The sequence below is a fragment of the Nestor notabilis genome, unplaced genomic scaffold (genome assembly GCF_000696875.1).
Source record: "Nestor notabilis isolate BGI_N333 unplaced genomic scaffold, ASM69687v1 scaffold4096, whole genome shotgun sequence".
NCBI lineage: Eukaryota > Metazoa > Chordata > Aves > Psittaciformes > Psittacidae > Nestor > Nestor notabilis.
In genome coordinates, this window is record NW_009931350.1 from 151,964 (window position 1) to 177,367 (window position 25,404).

At 39.5% G+C, this 25,404-nt stretch overlaps 1 protein-coding gene across 1 annotated transcript in view; it reads left to right on the forward strand.

Moving 5' to 3' along the window:
* Positions 1-25,404, forward strand: part of MAGI1 (membrane associated guanylate kinase, WW and PDZ domain containing 1) — a gene marked incomplete at its 3' end in the record, with an annotated part of 336,541 nt that overhangs the window by 151,957 nt on the left and 159,180 nt on the right. The window contains 1 exon segment of the mRNA XM_010015843.1: positions 18,236-18,352.

Below are 25,404 nucleotides of genomic sequence, written 5' to 3' on the forward strand. Positions count from 1 at the left end.
ATTTTTGTTCAGAGGACTTCTACTCTCTGTCTTCCACTGAGGTATGCACATAAGCAGCCCTTTTGTGTGTTGTATTTCTCAATTAAATTCTCCTGCAAAATCGCTTTGCTACTTTGCCTGGAAAGATAAAGGCATTCTCCAGCAGGAAATCTTATTCAAATTATAAGATGTATATTTCTTGCTTCCTTTTCAATAACGTCTGATTCGTTTTTCTTCATGTTAATGAGTTCCTTAGATCCACCTTTTGATGGAGAATCACAGTGTAGAGAGAGAAACATTGTTATAAGAACGTTGCAGTAATTGTAGCCCTTGTGTCGGGAACTTGATTCTGCCCTTTGCATTTTGGCTCTGTCTCAATAGGTCACTGATATATTTGCATTTTGACAAATTTCTACTCTATTTTTACTTTGTGCAAATGAATTGTCATAGCCATGAATGCTTTGCATAAATAACTTATCATTTCATTAAACTCTGATTTATAGCTATTACTCTGGAGTGTTTGTGTTCTTCAGCCCTTCTGTTCAGTAGACACTGAACTGCTAGACAGTATGATTTGATCATTTATCAGATATGTTTTGCTCTCAGTTTACTCCAGTCAGCTTAACTGCATTCTCTATTGTATTTTGTTTGGCTGTTAATTCCATTCTTCTTTGTCTTTTTCTTTGTTTTCTTTTATATATGTATATATATATATAAATTTTAGATGAAATTTTTTGAGTGGCTTTATTATTTGATTATAGCAAGTGTCATTGTTATTTGTAGGTGCCCAGGTATAGATATCCTGCATCATCCAATAAGCAGAAGATACTAATTTTTCCGCACATGCTGTTATGTGTTTCAACACTTTGGAAATATAAATAGTATGACTTTTGTATATGATCTCTTGCACAGGTGATGGTGACCTAGAGTTCCATGGAAGGAAAGGCTCAGGGCTCTGCTCCCTGGGACTGCAGTGCTGGTGTCATGGGGGTGGCTGGCTCTGGGACAGACCATTGTACTCCCAAGCAACCTCCATCCCCCACATCCTTAAACTGGAGTGAGTGGACTGGGAGTGATTAGCACCTAATTCACACTCCTCTGTGGTTTACTGGAGTAGTTTCCTCAAACTTTTAATACCTTTAAAACCAACTTTTTACCTTTTCAAATCTCTCTAATTCTACATGGTGAATATATCCAAGACTAGTCAGATGAGGCTGTGGTCCCTTGGCTTTAGGGGATGTGCTAGCTTTCAGACACCGAGTGTTCCTGCACCAGGTGGATTATCCTAATGGTGACACAGTGTGTGTACAGTGCCATCTTCATTTTGTCTTGTCCTTCAGTGAATCTAGGCTTGCCACAAAACCACCTTGATGATGAATGGTTTCATATTCTGAACACTGCTTAGGTGGGTATGAAGTTAGTCCTCTTGGCTGAATTTGGAGCTGCTAAAGCACAATTATGCATTTGGAGGATTTTGCAAAGTAGTAAAAGAAAACAAAAAGAACCCCAAAGAGGAAAACCTACAGTGCAGTTGGTGTTTAGATATACACAAGCACAGCCTTAAAGTAGATGTGACATGGAACAGCGTAAGGGCAAAGGGATCTTCTATATTGTCATTGCTGTCTGCAATTAGGAGTCCACAAGAGCCAAGTCAAACCAGAGACACTTGCTTCTCTTTCTCAATGAGTGCAGGATGCCGTAGAGGCACATTTGCCTTACTACAGCTACTTTTCCTTTTGTACTAGAACTAAATTAAAAGGAATTATCTTGATAAGCCATCAAAACTCTTTTCCCCCATGTTTTCAGACAACTTGAATTTCTCTACCTGAAACACAGATGTTTGTGGGTTTTTCTTTGTCATTGTAGCTTGACAGTCATAGCAGTTCAAAATCAGACACCAATCTTCTATTAGTTGATATTTCTCTCTTTTAATCTTTGTTGTGTATTTTAAACTTCTAACACTGTGTATGGAGCTGGAAAAGCCCCTAAAACAAAACCCAACCTAGCTCCTTTTCTTCAGTAAAAGGGAGAATAAACCTTCCCTTTTTTGGACCCAGAAGTGTCAGCATTGACACACCAGAATGAAACTTCAGAAGAATTAAACTGTGTAGCATTACATGTAAGCACTGTCTTTTTCAATCCCCATTGGTACTTTTGAAATCACTCTGAACTGGTCAGGCCATGCATTATGTTAGTTTTAATTAAAAATCAGCACACTAAGCTCCCTTTGATTTTTCCCTAGAATGGTAGAAAACCACTGTCACTGTGTGCTGTTCACCACCTCCTCCTGGGATACATGCACCTTTTTCTTCTAGACACAGAATTCATAGCTGAATTCACTAGCTATTAGGATGCAGATGAGTTAAATGAGAGGAAATGCAGGCACCCGCTGCCTGCGCCTTCACACTGACATGAGAACATGCTGTAGGTGATAAAGGCGTCTTATAAAAAGCTTTAAAACCAGTGGTGTAGCCTTGCACACCGTTCTAAGCAGGAGGCATTCAAAAACTTGTCAGCAAATGATGTAAAGGGAAGTTAGAAGAAAAGATTGTGTATTTTTTGAACGCTGGAAATGCAGGGAGTCTGCAAAAGGTTGATGTCTGTTGCCTTCATGCTACTTGGAGAAACAATAACAGCTAAATGGGTTGTAATTCACTAGTCTGATGCAGCCCGTTGAGCACATGAGCAAAAGAAAGCTCCAAGTCTTTTCTCTTTAAATTCTGGATAGAACACATTAATATTCATTTTGTTCTGTGCCATCGTCTCATGTTTCAACCCTCCAGATAATTAAGACAATAGAAGATAAAATTTTGTGCTGTATAAAATTGCATTCAAGCCTTAACAAATAAGAGATTATTCCATCCAGTAAACAAAACATAATCATCCTGGCACCCTTACGAAGGAGAGCCTAAAATAGAATCCCTACTTTTTATAGGTCATGTGAAATGTCATCATCTCTTTCACTATCTGTACTGTTTGGATGAAAAAGAACTGATTAATTTAAAAGAACCTTGGCTTATTTGCCAACAAGGTTATTTTCTCATTTATTGCTAGGAAGTCTAGTTCCTTTGGAAGAGGTTGCAAATTATGAGTAAATCAATTGTCAGCCTGTGTAGACACATCTGCTGCTTATGTGCTGCCCATGTAGACCTGTGTGTACGTGGTGGTTTTGTCCCAGCTTTGAATGCACCTTGTTTGAATGAAAATTCTAGGTCTGGGCAGAGGTGACAAGACAGCAACCAGTATCACGAAAGGGCAAGTCTTCTAAGCTTCTTTAAAAAGCATAAATATCAAACAGGCTGTGTCTTAAAGAAAAGACCAAACACAAAGAAATATAAAATTACAACAACGTATTAATATTTAGGCATATAATTTTAAAAGTGGAAGTGTGCAGAACCACAACATGTCAAAGACAGTAGGTTTCCCAGGTCAGCCTGACTGGACTCACTCAGGTACAGAAGCAGTTTATTTCTAGGAACCCAAGGGCCTCACCATGGGGCTTTAGCAGGCAAGTGTGACAGGCAGAAAGCTGGGACAACAGTGCAGCTCCTGTGTGTGGAGGGGATTTTGGGTTCCCTGTGTGAACTGTTCATCTGTGGATCCTGGGTGCCTGTTGTGCATTATGCTTAAAACTGATGTGACAAAAAACCCCCAACCCCGCTGTCTTCCCAAGTTCCTCCTTTGTTAAGCTACCATGATTCAGACTCTAAAAGCAGGACTGTTCAAGTGGGAGCAGTGCATTATTCTGGATTGTTCCTTTGATAAATAGCTATTCCTTTTCACGCTATTTGTCCTACACCTTTTCTTGCCAAGCTGGGAGGTCCTGACCCAAAGTCCTTTTAAGTCAGCAGAAAAACTCCCAATGACTTAGTAGAGGTAGCTTTCCAAAATCCCTGAGTAACATAGGAGCAGAAACTGCAGTGACATTCACTCAGCAGAAACACAGGGCTCATACTGTGCTTCCTTGTATCTCTTGCTAGATCAGTTTAGACCTCACCAAAGTATTTTTCCTCTCCAGGAGCAGATGGAGTACAAGCAGCTTCAATGTACCTGTGTTGCTTAAATAGTCTTTCAACTTTGCACGACTTCTGGAGCTTTGACTGTGCACTTCCAAAAGTGAGAGAAGTGTAAAATGAATTTGAGGCTAAGCCGATTAGAGCTTTCCATTTCAGAATCAATGTGAGAGACCTCCATCCAAATGCATTTGATTAAGTGGGGCTGAAGAATGTTTTTTAGCAAATCAACTGAGAAAGTACAGAGACACCTCTCCAAAGCAGTAAGAATAAAAAGTTAAGGAGGAAGAATTAGTATTTAGACACTCAGTGCTGACTTGTTATTGCTTTTTATTGCATCTCTTGTTGTCTTTAGCTGGGTGATCAGAACACTTACCAAAATAATGTAAAAAATAAAGTGGCTGTTGATTTTATTGGCAACGACACTAAAACTGGTGCTTGAGCATTGAGATTGCCTGGCAGAACTGCAGATCAGTGAGAACCACGTGAGTCTGGAGAGCTGACACAGGGCAAAAATGGGCATAAAGCATGGTGAGGTCTACTTGCATCCTGCAAAACGGGAAAAAGCCCATGAAGCCAAAGCCAGCAGCAAAGCCTGATTAAAAATTTCATCTCTGCTTTTCCTGTTAATCTTTCTCAAAAGCCCTTTACTATGGGTATACAAAAAAGCCACCAACAGTGCTGCTGGGAACAGTACTGTAACAGGAATGAAACCAGTGTTTTTTTCCACTTTGAATTTTGGGAAAGTGCTATTTTGACCATTTCTGGTCTTGTATTTTCTAGTTAATTGTTTTTAGTTGTGAGATGCCTGCAGCTAAGTAGACGTGCTCACACAAGGGAGGCCTCTTTTGCCAAAATAACCCCTATATTTCCTTTTCTACCAAATCAGAATCTATGGAACTTCATTCCAGAGGTGCCAATTTTTGGTGTTTTCAGAACTGGACTGGTGCTTTGGCTCCCTTTTTGTTTGCAATGTAAAGATCTAACTGCAGCCTTTCATAAACCACCACTTTCAGATTAGTGTGCTAATTCTTATTCCTGCAGTATGATTAAGGATTATAAGAACAGCACAAATATGAAGCATGTGGGCAGAAGGATTGACTGGACTCAGGTTGGAAATTTATGAACCAGTGGTCAGGACCAGGGTAGCCTGGTAAGCTAAGGCACCCTTGGAACTATGTCTGATTTCTGTAGAAACATCATGTTCCTGCAAAATGTCTTCACTTTGACAAATGCCATTTTGTGATCAAAAGCAATCCATGGAAAATGTCTAACTCACCATACACTCGAGCCGAGCTTTTCTCTTTTTATTCCAGTATTCTATTTTTCACTGAAAGAGACCATGTCCTTTTAATTCAGTTGCAGAACTGTTCTGCTTTAAATCTAAAGGAGCTATTTGTATGCTGTTTCTTTGTAATTAAAATTCTTATTCCCCCCAAAATATGTTTTCCATTAAAAATTCCAGCCCTGCACTAATAAGTCTAAATCTTGCAGCTATTGTCTCTGGAAATATATATTTTGCTATATACCCCATATAAACATTTATTTCCTGCTTGAGAAAATATGGTTTTTACCATCTGTAATATTCATATTTGTTTCCTGGGGAGAAAAGTTAGGGCGACACAAACATTATACAGGCCCTCCTAAACACATTAAGAAAACAAGACCTAGTGGCGAAGGCAAAAAAGATGTTTGTTACAGAGCCTAGGAAGCTTTTTCATGTATTTTTTTTTCTTTTATTGCCAAAATTGTTTTCTATGAGTTATTAATTTTATGTTGGAGATCAAAACTATTCAACTTCATGTGGTTTTTGGTTCTGAATGTGAGTTTTTCGATATTCTAGCTGCTGTCATTGACCAGCCTTTAATGTGGTGCTTACAGAAGCAAAGGGTTGCTCTATGTGGAAAAGACAGGCTGAACAATCAGAGCATTTTTGCTTTATGTGACTGTATGTGGAATAGTTAACACTAAAGTTGCCCTCATTCACTTTTCTTTAGCTGACAATTTGAGTTTTGCTAATAAGATACGGTTCTGCTTTATTAGAACTCGTAACAAACTGGCCTGCCATAGTTCTTGCTCCAGCCAACTCATTTATTCTGTCAGTGCTTTAAAATCTTATTTTAGAATTTAATTTCCATTTCCTGCACAAAAGGGAGGCCCACAATGCTGTGTACTGAATTGATTTTGCAGCAGAATCAGCACGTTAACGCTTTCCTTTTACCAGTGAGGCTTTCTGAACTTGCACAGGTTCTTGGTCAGCTGAGCAATTGAAAAGATTTAGCTCATTGCACCATTTTGCTCTGAACTCTTTTAAATTGCTGTTGGATCTCCCATTCTTCCAGATCCTTTACCTGCCTGTTCAACACTGTCTTTCTAAATTAGATTTCCAAGGAATAGCTCAGGACATTATGGAACTAGATTGAATCAATTTCTCTTTAAACTTGAACATGTTTTTTTTTCAAGAAAAACATTCAATCTTGATGCAACATTTTCCAGGGATGGAGAATATCCTCCAACCATCAGCAAACACTTCCAATGGTAGACTAAAAATAAACCAGAAATATTTGCAGTTAGAATAATTAACCAGAGCTCATCCAGTTTCTCAGATCTTCTTTTCCCTTTGTCAACAACATGAAATCAAAAAAAGCTGTAGTCATTTTCCCTATAAGCTGGGTTGGGGTTTTAACCAGTGTGACCTTCTTGCTCCAGTTCTGTGGCTTCTTGTGCCTCTTGTAAAGTGTGCTTCAACAGCTCCCAACTGTTAGACACGTTTTTCTGTTTAAATGTTTTTACCCCAACAGATTTAGCTCATAATTATTTCCAGTTTTGGGAGCCTGACTTTCTAAATCACAAAGCATTGTTGCCTGTGTGATTCCTTTATGAACTGTATGTTGGTGGTTTGGCATCTCTTCTATATATCCACAAATGCGTAATTATATATTAAAGCAAAAAAAGGGGTCCATCTCAGGTTAAGCTTGGTTGTGCACTCTTAGAAAATAATGTAGTAGGAACAGGACCTTTACTTGCAATGGCAAGACCAGAGCAAGTTTTGTTTCTGATTTTGTTTCTTGGCAAATCTTGTCTCTGGGATATTGCTGGAGCAGGTTGGAAAATGAACCTGTAGCCCTCTGTAAATGAATATACTGGGAGGCATGGGGAAGGTAACTTTCTTCTATGGCGAGAGAGTGGTGCACCCGGGTGTGCATCGTCCAGCCATGCCAGAGGATGGGCTGTCAGTTGGCACATGCTTTGGGCAGAGCTTCAAACAGACACATTGTGATCTTTAGCCAACATTTTCTATCTGATAGAGAAAATAGAGGAAATAGATATTTGTGAGGAAAAAATAATGAAAACAGCATTAAAATTCTAATGTTCTGACAATGGCTGTGTTTAGTGTGTGTTTGTGGCCTGACCATCACAGGTTCTCAGCATTAGATTTTATATATTCAGTGCCTCTGGAAATCAGGCTGTTAATACTGACATATACCCAGGAGCCTTCGAGGGCACAGCAAAAACTGTAAGACTGTGATTAGTATTCAGAGGTGACCTGGCTGGGCAATGGGAGCTTGTCCCTCCAGCAATCAAGGAAGAACATGAAAAGCTTGACTGCTGAAGGAGTTTGAGGTCAGGTTTAAAATAAAGCCCCAGAAACACTACTCATGCTTAAAGCACAGAGAAGAACAAGCGAAAAATCAAAGAATATGAATAGCTACTCAGAATTCCCCAATGCTGGCATATACGTCACTTTTTTTTCCCGTTTTTCTGGAAGAATCAAATGCTGTATTTAGGGAATGAGTTTCAGACTTTGCAAATATTTTCCTAGTGCCATTCTAGAAAATGAGTTTGTTGGCATATTGTTATGTGGGGCTTGTTCTGCTAAAGCATTGTAATGCCGTCTGTTTCTCAAGCTGATTTGGCTTTTACAGCTCAAATATTATATCCTACTTTTCGAACATATGGTAACTCCTTTCCGGAGACATACAGAGAGATGCATCTAATTTCCAGAAACGGGTCGTTGCCTTTGCAGGAATGACTGCAAATGCTTTTCATCTTGTTTTTCCTGCTCCTGCTCTTCTGTCTAGACTCCCTTCTTCACTCCCTGCCTTCTGCTGCCTCCCATAAGCCCTCCCTGCATCCCTGGAAAGGGAACGGCTTGCTGGCAGCTTTGAGTCGGAGCAAAGGCAAAGAAACAATGTTCGCTTATCCAGGTTGCTTCATGCAACACAGTTGTACCGAGTAGGTGTGGATAACAAATGCTGTTATGTGGCTCTGATGCAGGCTGTGCTTTCCTGATGGAGTATTATGGGAAGATTGGGTTGCTCACATAGCCTGGCTGTGTTCATTGAGGGAAAGGCTTAGTGTAGATGGGGAGTGAGCCACTCAGCCTGAGTCTTTCAGAGCTGCTCATGGAAAGAGGCTGCATCCCATGACGCTCTCCTACAATGATTTCATTCTCCATTCACTCTGGATGCGTAGGAGGTTTTTTCTTTTCTTTCTTTCTTTTTATTAATAAAAAGCCTACGTGGCAACATCAACGATTCTTGCCAGTAGTGACCGCTTAATACTCCTCATTGCTCTTCCTTACTGGAACTCTCAGTGTGAAAGCCCCAGAACAGCAGTGTCTTTGTGTGCAAGACAAAATGCCTTCTTGGAGGAATGTCTCTGCTTCCCTTAGTTCACCTCTGGGTCTGGCTTTCTGTAAAGTTTTGCAGAGCTAAGGCTTTGCTCTTGGCACTTGGTTTAAGGTCACTGCCAAGAGGAAGCATTTATGCACATGGCTTTAATGTTACAGCTTGATTGTCAGCCAGTTAACTTAAGCCTCTAGTTCAACACTGATACGGCCACAGAACTGTCTTAAGCGGTTAGTGTGACGCTAATGCAGAATTCATTGAAAACAAGTCTAGAGGATGTTGCATTACTTTGCTTTTTGCACACCTACCTCCCACCTCAACCTTACAGTGTGTGTGGCTATTAATCAGTGTTACAGTTTATCTCGGAGATTTTTCGTTTTAGTAGGAAAATATTCTGTATTTGTCTTCCGAGCAGGTCCCTTCTCTCACCTTGTCTCACCTTGCTCTCTGCTGTCATTCACAGAGACCACCTGAGGTCTGGGCTCCCTCCTTGTTGGGTGTCTGTGGGTTTCTCAAAGTGAAAATATTTTTGCTTTATGTGTTAGATTTTTTCCCTCCTGGACTTCTCTGGGGCAGATACAGTTGCCACTTTCTCTGGAGAAATGGCATCCTTTGTTCAGTGTCATGGCTGAACAGGCTCCATATGGACACAAAAGACATTGCATGCTTTAAGAAGAGAGAAGCAGAAAATGTCCTTGTAATCTTCTTCATGCCTTTACTTCAAGGCAGGCACCCCACTGCATGGAAACCTGTTGTAGCCTACAGCAAAGTTGTGGTAAAGATCAACAGAATTGGGTTTTTCCTTCATCTGGACACAACTTTAGCAGCACTCAGCAATTTGTGCCACTGACCAAGCACTGCGGACACTTGACCTGCTCAGACACAGAAAGGATCCAAGGCTGTAGATGTATTTAAACTATGCTCTTAAAAAAAACAAACCTCAGTATTCTGAGGAAGAACATAATAAAATAGTTTTTTCTTGAGTTAGAAAGATGTCATTTCTGCCATCATTCATGCAGTAGCTCTTGGATGACTGAACTATGCCTATCCAGGCTCTCCTTTGACTCTCCACAGAAAGAGAACTCAAGTTGGCACATACTTTAGTATTGTAGTGGTTTAAAGCTTCAAGATGTATTTGTCTAATATGATGCTGTGAAACTCTCACTTTCTCTTCTTTTTCCTTGTTCTTTGAGAGCCATTGAGTTGTCAGTGTTAGACAGACCTATAAGACATCCTGCTATTGAACTTCATCAAGGATATGACAGTAATTGATACCTTTCCTGCAGGCACCATCCCTGACAGACCATGCTCCCCTTCTTGGGATGCTGTCATGGCTGCATGACCTCTCTCTTTCCCAGGTTCTGATTGTCTTGAGCTGCAAAGATGTCAGAGGGTGAAGGAAGGTATCTCCTCTAGGAGCTTTGAGAAATTCAAGGCTGAAGCTTGAGGGCACCAGAAGCTTGAAGAGGCCAAAGGGAGAGAAATGCAGGGATTTCTGCTGCATTTGCTGGCGTTACTGATCTGAATTTAGCTGGAGGCAACAGAAGCTAATTTGTCACAAGCACTCAAAATTTTCAGGCCTGGTGAATAAATGATATTTCTGCTTTTCAACCTCCATGCTTGAATTCTGTGGGGTTTTTGGAAATTTTTAAGCGAAGACACTATTCGTTTAAATTTATTGTAGAAGTATGAATCACTATATATGTGAAGAAAATAAGGTGGAGCACCCTGCGAATACAGTAGATTAGGTTAGGTGCTCATAGAATAGTTTCAGTGGGGATTTATGACCTGTTAAGTGCATTTCTGTAGGACCAAATGCTGAATTACCACTTCAGTGCTGGTTCATTCACCCATGCAGATTGAGAGGGATACCAAAAGGTAGTGTGCCAAGAAAACTCTTGCCTGCTCCTGATTCTGAACGCAACCTGAAAGTTTTGAGTGAATACATCTCCTTCAGATTCATGGCTTCCACCTAAAATAATATTTTAAGAAGTCCTGTTAGTAATAAAGTAACAAGCGTTATTCATTCTTCTGACAGGAATTACTAGCTGCACTCAAGTGCTTTCTGCTGATTCAGCAGCTAGGGCTGCTGCTGGAGTCTTAACCATGCTCCATCAAAGCTGAGTTTTATTGCTGTGTAGGTAGCTCATCCTGTAACTTTGTGCAATTCTTTATAGTATAACCCTCCAGCTTATCATAATTTCCTTCCACTGGAAGGATTTTGCAAATGGATGTGGCTTTGTTGTTCTGAGTGCCTTCTAAAGCATAAAATTTAAAAAGTATTTTATGTTTGACTTCAGGAAGGTAGGGAAAAGATGGGAAGTCATTTTGCTTTGGTTGTGGTATGGACTTGTTAAAATAACAGAAACATCTAGGTTATGATTTGAGCAGTTCATCTAACTGGAGTCTTGGTATAGCAGGCTGGTATGAGTTAGAGTAATATACTGATTGGGACTGGAATGTGGTGTTTCCAACAAAGATCCAGTTTGTAGCCTCAGACCAGTAGTTTTTGTCAACAGCAATTGTCCAAATTAGTATGGAAACAATCATTAACAATACAATCAAGGCTAGTGAAGCATCTATGGGGAACATCCAAACATCTGAACTCTATGGGTCTGGTTTGTATCCAGCAATGAAAGTTGTTTCTTTTTGTTTGTTTGTTTTTAATAGAGGGAGGGGGGGGAAAAGAGAAGAAAATAGAACTGGAATCAAATCAGGTGTCTGCTGAGCCATGTTAATTGTTAAGAGGAACTCCCACGGCAATGTTTAAATATCTTTTTAGTACACTGAGCCATAAAAAGGTTTTAAGTTTACTTGTGTTAGGAAAATGTGGAAGCAATTAATTTACTGATATGTTATGGGTTTACAAGGAACCTTCATTTCATGGGTGGCTGGAAGATAGAGCATGCCTAGATTATATTGAATTTAAGACACCAACTGAATACCTAAGGCTTTAAAACTGGATGTTTTTGCTTTGTGATGTTATTTGAACTCTGGCCAACCATGATGAATGTTTTCTGTCTTACTATATATTCTTGTCTCTTTGACCTCACAAGAGACCTGAAATAATAAATGTAGATACTGGACTTTATTTACTTATTTACTTAGTAGTTAAGAAAGCAAACAAAACCATGATGTATTTCACCTCTTCTTCCCAGCACCCTCTTGACAAATGGCTGTTGGAACAGTGTTAAACTGTGGCCTTAAAGCCACAGGCGTAATGAAACTGTGATCTGGCAGATGTGACAGACTCATCTTACATAAATCACTCTCTTTTGTCACTGCTGGCATATGGCCAATGAATCTTCTAATTATTGAATGGCTTTTATAGCCCCATTATTTATAATCACTTTTGGACAGCAGCTGGAAGACAAGGATGGGACAGAATGAAATGATATAGCACAAACTATTATCATTTGTCTAACAACTGCTGGGATTAGGAATATTTGATGAAGATGTGGTTACCAGAGCAGTCTTGTTAAATGGTAAAAATCCACTCAGCCATCATTTTGTCTTCTAAGATGGGCTGCTGCCTACTGGACCTTGCCACGAAAATTATTATATTAATTGATCCAAAAATAGAATACAATCTCTGCAGACATTAACAAAATGTGTATGTGAGTATCAGGGTCACTTTTATGTGAGGACTTGAGGAAAATCCATTGCAAGCATTAGTAAGACAGAGCGGTGATGCCCTCGCACTACTGTTGTGCAAAGTGCTGCATGGAAAGGTTTTAATAAGTGGCTTCTGCTTCCCAGGAGCCCTGTCTACACCCCGCTTTTTAGCGAGAGTTATACAACAGATAGAGAAGTTGGTTTTAGTTACTTTATTAATATTTTATCATTTCTTAAAAAACAACAAAAAAATAGGTGTTGGGTATTGGGAGATGACCACTTTATTTAATACATTTTATAATTAAGGGGAACTATTTTGGCTCTAATTATAGCCGAGTTTGCACTGGGTCCTTTCTGCTGGGTAGAGCAGCAGCCTTCGAGAAAGGAGTGTGAAGTCATCCAGGCTGGAAGGCCAGTCAACTGAGACTGCAAATTCACAAGATGCTTTAGAAAATGTGAGCTTCAGGTTCTCTGCTCATGTCTCTAAATGGGTGGAGGATTTTTTGGGGGGAGGAAGATATTTGTTTTGGGGTTTTTTGTTGGTAGTTTTTTGGTGTTTGTTTTTTTTGCTTATCTGTGGTTCTGTGTTTCGTAGCACAGAAATCACCCCCTGCTAACCATGACAACTTATTAATGTCTGTTAAATACCTTCAGATAGAGATCTTCAGATGAAAGACAGTATATTATAATCAGGGGTTTATACTGCAAATCCAACATGTGCAATCTTTGTGTCTTTAAAGAAATGAATCCTTCCCTCTCAATGTAGACATCAGGGCGGTGAGAGAGGGTCTTAATCCAGATGACTCTATTGCACTCTTATCCCTTTAGCGAGGCCTTTAACCTTTCATTGCTTCATGGCCCTGTTGTTTTGAAATGGCCTTTGTCTGCCCGCAGAGAATCCCTCTGCTAAAGATGCCTTTAAAGGCAGATCCCAGCAAGAGAAGGGGAATTCTGTTGCAATTCGGGAATGGAACTGGATTTTTCCAGTTCAGATGCTATGGGTCACTGTGAATGTAGCAATTCTTCCCAAAGAAGGGGAAAGGAAAAATATATATTAGTGTAAACCTGTTTATTAGGAGTGTAATATAGATCAGGGACCACTGTGTCCCAGGCCTGACCATGACCTGTCTTTGCACAAACACCTATGGGCTCTGTCAGAGTATTGCTATTTATCAGGATTATCTGTTACCATCTCAAGACATAAATGGGATAAACCAGCTGCAGTAATTAATATAAACATAAACTCTAAAACGATCGTTTCCAATTGCATAAAACATGAGTTCAAAATCAATCTTCAGAATGTACATATTGCACAGTTCTGGCGCAGACTAGCTACCAGCTGGCAGGAAGGTGCTGTCAGCCCTGCAATGTTCACACTCCGCTTTCTCTTGAAAACATTTAGATTTTGCTTGGTCATTTACGCAGTTTGCTTTCCGTATTGGAAACTCATATGTCAATAAGGCCAAGAGGCTTTCTCCCCTCAGGTCTGCACTGCTGCTTGTTGGTGGTAGAGCTCTGGAAGAAATGGATGTTCTTATGCAGCAAAGACAGCCTTAGATGATCTGGTACGCAGCTTTCTTCCCTGCCAAAGCTGGAAATCATAGCAATAGGCATCAGAGCATAATTCAAAGCATAGTTTCTCTAGTGGCTTTAATATTCTGGAGGACAAATATCAGACAGAGGGTTGTGGATTTGAAAGAAGTGTGGTTAGAAACAGTCACTATTTTTCATTAGTCACAAAAACATCTAGGTTACATATTTATTCACACGAAACTGACAGTTTATTGTTTCTCTGAAAACTGTATGTCAGTACCTTTTTATTCCCTGTGAGATGTTTTGCTTCTCCCTTTGGGTTTGTTTTTGCTACTGAAGCATTGTTATGATGTAATGGTTTGAAAGATGATTAACGTCCTCTAAAATGCAGTATAATAATTAGGAATAATTGAGAATTGAGCCATTCAATGAATTTCCCTTTGTTTCATTCAAAAATAAAGAAGGATTCACATAATAACATGGAAACCTCTCAGATTTGGAGTTAGGACTGCAGGGAGAGAAGCAGTGGAAAGTTGGTTCTCTGACTGTATATTCACATTTCATTAGTGGGGCAAAATTGGAAGGAAACTGTTGCAACAACAGAAAAAAACCCCACTTTGTATGTGTTTTACTTCTAAAACCTTTAAAATATGAATTTTGGTGAGCTTAGTAGGGAAGAATTTCATTTGCATTTTTTTATATCTGGTTTTCTAAAGCTCGATATATCAGTCTCATTTTCACTACAGAAATAAGAAGGTGATTTTTTTCTGTGTGCAAATAAATGCATTTCCAATTTATCAAGGCTAGTAGGAAGGAATTGCTGAGCACTCGCTCTTAAGACATGTATCTTCTCATTTGGACTGCTGTTCCTGGGTTGCATCTTTTGTTCCTCCACTATTATCAGTGTAGGATGTCTTTACATGCTTTCAGCAGAGAAGAAAAGAAAGAATCTCAAAAAGATTAAGTGTAAGATCTAATCTCCTTGAGAACAGAGGAGCATTTCGAAGGGTAGTAGCATACTTGTAGTTAACGCAGCTCATCTCTAAGGAAACTGGCACCAGGTATTTTCTTGAGTACAATTTATACACGGAATTAGACCTTATAAAGGGAGGACTTCTGTGTGGCCCTTCCACCCAGCCTGGTGGTGGCTGGTATATGGACTGAAGCCATTAGAGGGTAAGACTTGTTTTCGGAAGGAGGGTGCATGAGCAAGGGGTGCCTCTGAGGGTCTGAATTAATTTTACTGCTACAGTTTGCACACAGTTGTTGCCGAGATGTCACTGCCACATCTTTCAGATTCTCAGGAATTGCAAGTGCCTGTATTTTGGCCTCCAAAAGGATTTTTTAGAGCTTATAAACTTGTGTCTAGCACTAGAATCTATTAAATCATGCCAGTATCAAGCATGTGTCCTCTCATTTCTGAGGGGGTTTTTGGAAAAGATAATCAGAGTGGTAGGTAATCAAATGGTAGAGAACCCAGCGTGTTCCAGAATGGATCCTTTAGGCAGCTTTCTGCATGGAATTAGTTTCTGTGTTAGCTCATTTTCTTCTTCTGTGCTCTGGAGTAGGTTGCATCAGGTGAACCTGCTTTTGCCCAAAGCTGAGATGGTCACGGCTGCAAGAAGCCTTCATTTCCATCAAGAATTTTCTGGAATTTAGCAGCAAAAATGTGGCTTAGCAAGCACTTTCTGTTGTGTGGTTCCTTTCTTTTTTTCCCCTCTATTGTTTTTCTATCTCCATTTAAAATAAATGTAATAGAAATGAGCATCGCTGTGAGCTCCCTGAGGGGACAATCATGTGAGTGTAAGTATTGCTATGGCCCCTATTTTTGCAACTACCATCTTGTATTAGTGACTCAGCTGGGAAATCCCAGCTACTGCATAAACCAAACTTCCCAGCAGGGGCTGTAATAGACGGAGATGTAGGATGGAATGGGCACAGAGGGAAGCTAAAAGCAGATATCATCAGTAAATTGCATATTTCGTGTGGTCAAACAAGCCTTAGCTCAGTAGAGCTTTTTCACCTCTAGACATTGCGGTGACATAAATCATTGAATCATGAATCACAGTATTTCAGGAGAAAGATGATGTTATGTGATACGTGCAGCTCAGTGCATTAATTTCTTCACTGGAATTAGCCCTTGCATTATGTCCAAACTGTTTCTCATCTTTGTACTTTTTGCTTTGAGAAAGCAACCACCTTGTTTTACTATGTCTTGTACAAAGAAAAATACAGACTGTTTAGTTAAAAGGTAAATAAATGCTTTATTATTTCAGGGGATGCTCTTTTTTAGTCTTCCTCTGAAATATAAGGATCTGGTATGAAATCAAATATCTGGAGTTCAGAAGGTCAGCTCTGATACTGGAGAACTGTAGCCCACAGGTCTATGAAGCCCTCCAAGAGCCTTGTATGTGGAAAACCTTTTTATAGTGCAATAACCAGCAGTCCTGTGTTAGAATATGGATTGATAATCTGCTCTTGGAGTGAGGGGTGTTGCTGGGGTAACTCAGGGAAGTGTGTTGAGCAAGTTTTATTTGCCCTAATTTCAGTTTTTGAGCCATTTCTGTAATAAGTGTCTTTGGTCTTTAAAAATCTTCCTTCTTTTAATAGCTGAGCCTACTGCCTGAGCCTTCCATTCTTCAACAAGAAATTCAGTTTAAAACCAAAAAAGAGGATAAATACAAATCACCTATTTATTTTCTGGCATTTGATGTTGTATTTCAGACTAGGGTTTTTTTGTGTTTAATTTTGGCTTTCTATTAATATTTCTGTTAAAATGTTGCAGAACTGCATTAGTCAGATAGGCAGTTCCTGCCCATGGTCATTTAGTGGGCTACACTCTTGTTCTCATTTGTCTGGAACCACTGCTGCCTCCCAGACCCTTGCCCAACTGTGCTCCATTGCAGCATTATTATTCTTGATTTGCTGTGCAGTGATTCCTAGATGCTCCAGCCAGGAATCTGCAACTGTGCTGCTATATTCAGTGTCAACCAGTATTGAGATGATCTCTGCATTGCATATTCACAACCCAAAAAATCATAATGCAAATCATAACAGACCACGGAACCAGCTGCAGTGGTTCAGCCCAAAGTCCATGTAGCCCAGCATTCTGGCTCCAGCTCTGGCCATGAACAAGATGCTTAGCAAAGGAAAGGAAAAGAGCAAAATCTTTGATATTCCCCTATGTTTTTATCTAGGTCTCACAGACACCAATTTGTTTTCATCTACACCCCTTTTTGCAGCCCTCAAGGGGTCTGTCTTCAAGTGCTTTTCCAGTCTCCCCTTAAAGCTCCTCAATAAGCTTCTTGCACCCCCAGTGCTCTGCAGCAAGGAGATCTGCCAAAGCCTGTGTGAACTACTGCCACTGTTGTGTGGGTTTCAATCAAGCTCCCATCAGCTTTCTCTGGTGTCTCCTGGCCCTTGTGTTGGGAAAAGCTGGGCACAGGCAGTCCCCACCCACCCTCTGGGTCTGTTGGAGACCAAAGTCCACAACAAGCTGCAGCATCCCAACCCACTCTCTTGGTCTTTGTACAGCAACTGCTCCAGACTTTGATCATCCTGGTTGCGTTTCTCTGTAGCTTTTCCAGTGTTTTCTTTCCTTTTCTTTTTTAGAGCAGAGGAGTTTCTATCCCTATTCTCTGTATGTTCTTGTGTGGTTGTTTTTACTTTTCAGTCAGATTAATGTCAATGTTATTCCAGACTTGGGAATATTTCATTTCTCAGAAAAGACTTCAGTGAGTTGCTCCAGTTCATAAGTTCTGCTACAAGAAAGGCTTTGCTATTCAGCCACTAGCAATGGTCATTAACAACTATGTTTCTTTTTCTTTGTTTTCTTGTTTCTTTGTTTTGTTTTCAACTCATCTTTATTCCCACACGCTTCTGAAAGTGTTAAAAACCAAATCGAGTAACAAATAAATTTAAGTCAAGTGTTGCGTGTTATTCTTTTGATTTTAAGGACTTTGAGTGCTCTTAACTCCTTCAATCGATTATTTTCTAACTCCTGCTGTGTGCTGGGGTAGATACCAGTGCAAAGTATAGTACTTGTTTGATTTTGTGTCATATTCAGCTACATTAGTACCTCCAATGAGAGCAGCCTTTGCCTTCTGCCCGTCTGCCCCACTCACCCTCCAGCAAGCCGCAAAAGCAATACTCTACCTTTATTATTTTTCTTCTTTTTCACATCGTCTGTCTTTCTCCATTTGCTTAGACAAAGAAGTGATAAAAGGGAATGATGATCTGTTTAACACCACAGGAAGAAAGATGCATTATGAGACAAGAGAGACCTCTTGTTTACAGCGAGTTATTTTTGGTAATTAGCCATTTGTAGAGGAAGATGAGCCTCCGCTCGTAAAGTCAGCATGCCATAATTTAGGGGACTTTGAATGGAACTCTAACATTTGCCTGGATTGGAAATGTTAATTGTGTGCATTTAGAAATAAATAAACGGCTGTTTTTCCTTTGCAGGAAGCAGACTGAACAAAGACCTGAGACATTATCTCAACCAGAGGTTTCAGAAAGGATCGCCGGATCACGACCTGCAGCAGACTATTAGAGATAACCTTTATCGCCATGCTGTGCCTTGTAAGTAAGAAAACATTGACGCAGCGGATTACATGTAGTAGAGTTTAATTTTGGGGTTTTTTTGAGTCAGTCTTCGCATGATGGTATGCACATAGGGTTCAGGGTTCATGAACTCTGCTTTTACGATTACCTTTTTGGGATCAGTTGATGGTGATGCTTATTTTGGAGAAAAAAACCTTTAAAACCAGCCATGAATTAAGTGCTTGCCTTAGAAATAGTCTTCATTAACTTCATTACGGTGAGTGTTCTTTTATTGGTTTGAAACCTATGAATAAAAAAAACCTGTTTGTGTTTTTATTTCCTTAGCAGAACTTTATTTCTGATGCTTATTTAACTTGTGAAATTTAACAGCCTTTTATGGCTGGGTGCCATTGTAGCAGGCAACTGCCACTGTGGGAAGGTCATCCTCGATTCAAGTAGGAGATAAACAGTAAGAGGTAGTGAAGCTGAGAAAGAAATGCTCTTTTTCACTCAGAAACCCCACAAACAACCAGAAGGAAAACAGAGATGTTTTGGAAGGTGTTAATCTTTAGAATTTCAGAATCTTTACTCAAGATGAGACTGTCCTTGCAATTTTGGGAAGATGTACAAAGAGTGGAGAATGATCCTGCTTCATTGCACTGCTCTTTGGCATTCTCCAGGTGCCAGGATATGTTATTCTAAGGAAATGGTTTTTCTGCTTCACTTGGATGAGCTGTGGGAATAACGGTATGCCTTTCAAATCAGGCTGGGATAAGAACTGATAACCATCCTAGTTGCAGGATACTGAGATGAGCAGCCAACTGTTTTGAAGTTTTCGATCTCAACATGAATCAGGGGTTGTTTATCCTGGTAGACTTCTCTAGATGTTGAATAATGATGATACCACTCAAAAATCGTTATTTGCCAACAAATACCACATAATGTATGTTGAGTAATAGCCATTTTCAATCTAAGTGTTGCATGCAGGAGAACTGTGTAGGACCACAGTTAAAATTGTGTGGTAACACTGACAAATGTTGATTCTTCAAATGGCAGACGCTGTATATCACCATTGAGTTTATTCTCATTTTATCAGTGGAAAGCATGGATCAAATTACATTTAAAATGTCATGCATGGACATAAAGAATAAATATGGATTATTATTTTCTATTGAATGCTTTCATTTTCCGTTTTGTCAATGTGAAATATGATTAGTTTTCAGCCATCTAACTTGCCAGGCTGCAGGGTTTTTAAGACATACTGTGAAAAGTGCCTTCTAGGAGAACACACGCAATGTTTGGATTGGGAGATGCAATGTTGTGATGCTAATGTCCTTCTGCCTATGTGTTCTATTCCAATTTCTAAAGCAGGAAACAAAGCAAACGAGCATAAGTTCTGTGGAAACATTTTGGTCCTTACCAAGGTTACATTTTGAAATGCTTTCCATTGATTCTTTTCTCTGATCTATTGAACTTGATGGTGACCTAAACTGCTTGGACTCACTAAAGACTTCTGGTTTAAAATTAAGAGCAATGAAAGTAATTTCTGTCTTTCAGAAATAGGTGGGGGAAATATGGATTGTTGATGTATGAATAAGAACATCAATTCTTATGTTCCATTTATGAAACAAATGGAAAATCTAGGAAGTGGAGCTAGACATATTGTGTTTCCATACTTGGAATTTTAAAGCAGGAAGCATTTAATTTTTTCTTTATGTACTGTGAGGATGTTATCAGTGGTAGCTTCTAAGAATGATGCTAATATTCATATGTGAATTTGAATGAGACTGTTGCACGCATGGTGGTTTGGGATGCTTTACAGGTCTGGAGATTAAGCTAGCTGTACACTCATATTTTTATTCCTTGGTACACGTGACCAGTAAATCCAGAGCCCTGGATCAGTCTCAAGTGCTAATGGATTATGAAGTCTTGTATTTTGAAAATGGAATTCCCTGCTGATTATGTGGTGAACAAGAACACAAGGTCACTTGAGCTGAGCATGCTTTGTTTGACGGCTGCTTTTTGTTGCACTAATATAAAAGTTAAATGAAGTGATAATTAGTAAATGCAAAATGGAGAGTGACAATGTTAACCAGTTCTTCACCAGAAATTGTAGTAAGAACCATGTGGTTCAGCTCTGACTAGTTTGGTACAGGCAGTGAGAAAACCCAGAGGGCTTCTGTTTCCCGCACAGCCACGTGCCAGTTGTGTGCTTGGCTGACTTGAGCACTGAGTGAAGACACAGTTTTAGTTTTTGTAGAAGATAAAGTTCAAGCAGAAAGTTTGACTTGACCTCATTGTTTCAAATTGCAATGACACACTTGCTTATGCATCATCTAGATTTTTACTTTAGGGGAGTTGGTTAAGAGTTTGCTTAATTTTCTCGTGAACAGTTGAGGGTAAGAAAGTGGGATGATGTCCGCTCCCAAAGGGGATATGAGTATTGCCTAAGTGGGTGGACACAGGGATGGTTTTCCAAGAGGCCAGAGGACTTCATCCCTGACCTTGGAGCTGTCATAAAGAAATGAGACCTTGAAATGGAGCCAGAAGTGAAGTACTATTGAAATAAGTAGGTGAGAAACACAGTTATTTTTGTGGCCTGAAGTCTTCCGCTGCTTCTCAGTGGCCTCTGCCCCTCCAGCAGGTTTCCTCTGAGTCTTCATACCCTCAGCTCCATCCTCTCTGTTTTCTGCAAATATCTGCGGTAAAACAAGCTTCCAGGTGTCCTCCAAGTTTTGTTGTCATGCCCTTATGTGTGCTTTGCTGTTGCTATCACACTAAACCCATGTGTTTATTTACAGACCCAAAACATTATCCTTGGAATCTACATGTTACTTGTAAATTACTTCATCATCATAATCTAGTATGAAGGTAGAGTAAGAAAGAGAGGCAGGACACCTTATTTAGGTATTTGGACAGTGCAGAGGAGCTTATGAAACCATGCATTTATAGTGTGCAAATCTTTGAAAGTGTTAGTATAGTTCAGTCACTGAACTAGCTTTTATTCCGTGTATATATATAAAAACCTATATGTTATTTCTTTCACCTTCTTCCCAATGCTCTCATTTCACTGTTAACTTCATAGGCTGGGTCAGAGCCTTTTTTTTTCTGCTTAAATAAAAAACAGCACCTTAAACTTGAGCAAAGTTATTCTCCTTGTGTGTTCAGATAAATAACTGTTTGCATTCCCAGCATGTAGGATCCACTGTCAACACTAGGAAAAAACCTCAGATGCATTATCCAGTTTATCAAGATGTCAGTCCAGTCTCTATCTATCCCCTTTGCCTTGTTTTCTTTTGAAGCACCACATTTTTCCTGATTTCTGATGTGCCTAATGAAGATCATCAGAAATAATGCTCTATTTGTGGGCTGGTTAATGGCTCCATTGAGCTTGGAGTGGACTGTGAATTGGCAACCATTTCATGATTACTGATTGGCCATGACTGTACCAGAAATGCTTTGACTGATGCAGAGACTTTGCCCAAAGCTTATTTTTAGAGTGAATTTCACTTATTCCAGCTCAGTTTTGCCAGCCTAAATGCTTAAGAGCCAAAGAACAGGTTTACCAACTGTGTGAGGCATCTTGCTGGGGCACCTTGTAGCATGTCTGAGTCCACCTATGTTAACTGAAGTGGATGGGACATGAATTACATCTGATCTGGGGGGAGGCTGAGTCCACGATGTAGCGTGTGTTGACATCCCAGCTTTAGGTTTCAGAGAGTGTTTCTAAGAGCACAGCTCCCCCAAACAGGACTGGTATATGTGAAGATTTACTTAGTGTAAAATGGGATTAGTTGAAATACATGTAAGAATATACCTGTGCAATAGTGTTAATTGAGAAAGATACGTGATAGCAACTTACTTTAAGTAAGTGCAGCAGCGTGTCTAAACCACTGTTCACAGAAGGCTGAACAGACAGGATTGTCTTCTTCATTTTGACATGGTGGTAGAGGCCATCTGTGTAAAACAAACAAGCAATACTGGCCATTTGTCCCTGTTGACTGTTCTCAACAACCTGACAGCAGCTTTCTTTTGAAGTGTATCAAGTAGAATCAGAGAGGTGATATTATTTCCATTAAAAGCTTATCTCAGTATGTTGGTTTTGATTTGGTGCTTTGGTTGTTTTTGATGTGTTGGTTTGTTTTTCTTTTCTTTCTTTTTTTCCTCTGAGCACATTTACTTGGTTCTCCGCTTGTTTTAGTCCCATGTGATACACTGAGGCAGCTATGGATGGTCTGGCACCTGTACCTTTACTTGCCAAAACAGTATACCTGGTGCAGGCATGACTGAAATAACAGATCAGTGGTCACCTCCCTATTCACCTATAGTCTTTATTTGTCTTATTTCTGTAATGTGCAGCTCCTTTCTTTGCCAGGCTGTGGTCTCCAGAAGCAAAACTCTGGAAAGTACAAGGTCTTTTTGATGGTAGATGAAATGGGGCCAATATAATGGCTAGACTAGAGTTAAGTCTTAGATGTCAGCCTAGAGGCTGTGTGGTAATCTCTTTTTTTCCCCTCCTTGTCTGGATTTTAAAACCTCAGGAGGTCATCATTCAACAGTTGATTCACTTTCCCAAAACAAGTACATGCCCTGAGATTAATTGGCTCGAGATTTCAACGTTAGAGATTTACCACTTTCATTTCTGCTGTCTTTTCTGTCACCTTCCCAGAGTTTGATCTGTTCCTCTGTCTTCAATTACAGAACAGCAGCTCCAACTGTTGTGGTTAGTCTTACAGGGGATCGTGGAGCAAAAGAGAAAGACATGGATAAAAATCAATAGTGTAAGTGTCGAGTGATCTGTAAGGAGGCTTAGAAAAAGACAAGGACACCCAGGCTCCTGGCTGCCCTGAGCTATCCCACATTTCAGTTGGAAATGTAAGAATAAGTGTTTTATTCCAAGCAATCTGCTGGTGCAAAGGAAAAGTCTCCTTAAGGAAAACCAATAATACTGAACAAGGAAACTCTACAGTATTTATGGGACAACCTTTAGTAAGTGGATGTAGATGAGCACACAGAGCCTTACTATCAAATTAAATATTTTAATAAATAATTGAACTATCAAAGGGTAGTTTAGTTGCTTCAAGAGTCAGAGAAGCTGCTACCTTCATAACCACCATAATCTGTAGCTAACGGAGGACTAGAGAGACTGAGTAGGCTGAGGTGTGATGGAACTGCTGTCAAACATGCAGACTTAGGTGATTTCCCAGGATAGCTTTTAAAGCCCTGTAGCACTGGGTTCCCTGTAAGTATTCTGAACATCAAAATGAGTTGGTAGAAGGGATATGCAAACCTGCTTACAGAAGGTTCTTTTCTTTAGAATACTGAGCATAATACTGTGTAAGTGTACTAGGAAAAACTGTTGAAGTGAAGCAAAAAGACCTTTATGTTGCAAATGCATGTGTTTTTACATGTGGGGATATTTGAGTCACAATTTTGAGGTTATTTTTAGTTACTAATTTTTATTAAGGATAAACAGAATCACTGACAGTGCACATTATTTTTCTTCACAGGCAATAAATCATCAGTTTATGTACACAAATGTTCTCTGAATTCTCAAAAGCTTTCCAGACCTGCAGCCTTCTTTATTATCCAAGTACCTTTTGTTGCAGTTCCTTTCCTAGAGGTGTAATTCTGCTTTTGTAATGAGAAAAAGTTGCATTGTCCATGAAATATTCATTTGAAAGTCCACACCGATAAGGTGATGAAGAGCAAATTGACCTTTTTTTTCTAACACACAAAAAATAATTAATTGTTTTACAAGATTTATGGTAGGAACAAATTTTAAGTATATTTAAAACAGCGTCCTTATCACTAGGGTGCAACGTAGAGGTACCAGCAGTATGTAACAGTAATTTTTCTTAAGACTATTTGCTTGTGAGTTAATCTAACTCTGAAGAATGAGGTATATTTTCTATGCCAGCTAATTTTTTACTTTTATATATCCTATATTTTATTTTTTCTATATTTCCAGCAGGGACTGTATTCTGAGTACAACCAGTGGGTTCAGAAAACCCTTGTAGCTGTGTTCCAGGGAGTGCAGCAGAATCGCAGCACAGTCCCCTGCAGTTATCAGGGATATAATTATTTCACATATTAGTGAACCACATGTGTTTTCACTTTTAAGAGAGAAATAAATGCCCTGTTTGGGATAACAGGGCCAATATTTCTGTAGTTTAGTTCCTTTGTATAGACAGTCATTTGTGTTTAATCTAGGAGACTTCAGACCTTTTATTCCATCTGGTCTGTCCCTTCAGATCAATAATGCATTTTGTGCCACTGGAACTATTGGGTATTATTTTTTTTTTTACTATTATTATTATTTTTTTAACACTTGGGAATAAACACACTTACAATAGCAAATACCTCTCCATCTGCTTACCCATTTGTGAGGAATAGCTTTTTTGTGTTTCACTGTACACCCAGTTGAAATTGCATGAGGCACCGGAGAACACTACAAAGCAGAAGATCTCAGCCTTATAGGCTCTCCCATGCCACTTGCCAAAGGAGATTTGAGTAAGAAGTGTGGGAAGAGATTACACGGCTAGTTTTCTTTGTTAGTCCCCAGTGTACTTAATTTTGTGGGTTTTTTTTTTCATTGCAGTTGCTTTGTACTACAGCAAAGCATCTGCGAGTGGGTATTTAGTTAGTGCAAACAATGTCTGTGCATATGTTTTAAAATGTAAGTTTCTAAGGTTGTGAGTCTCTGGGAAAGCTGAAAGTAAATCATAGCTGAGAGCAGGTACTGCTGGTTGGAGGTTGCAGGGGTGGAGGTGAATTACCCCATATTATGTGCTTCAAAACTGGCTCTGTCCTGCCACAGTTTTTCATATGATGTCTCAGGGCCCTGGTTAAATCTTTTGTGACGTCCCAGCTTTTGATTTTATTGAGGCAGTTTGATTTCTTTTCAACTAACATCATGTATCTGTTCAAGGTTTGCAGTGTATTGATTATGCTACAAGCCAAGAGAATAAGTGTTCCAGGCAAAGGGAACATTTTAAAATGAGAAGAAATTAAATTCTTGAACCTGTTTTTCCACTTGCACTTGTGATTCACATTTGGTATTTCATGATTGACTCCCTTTAGAAAGCACC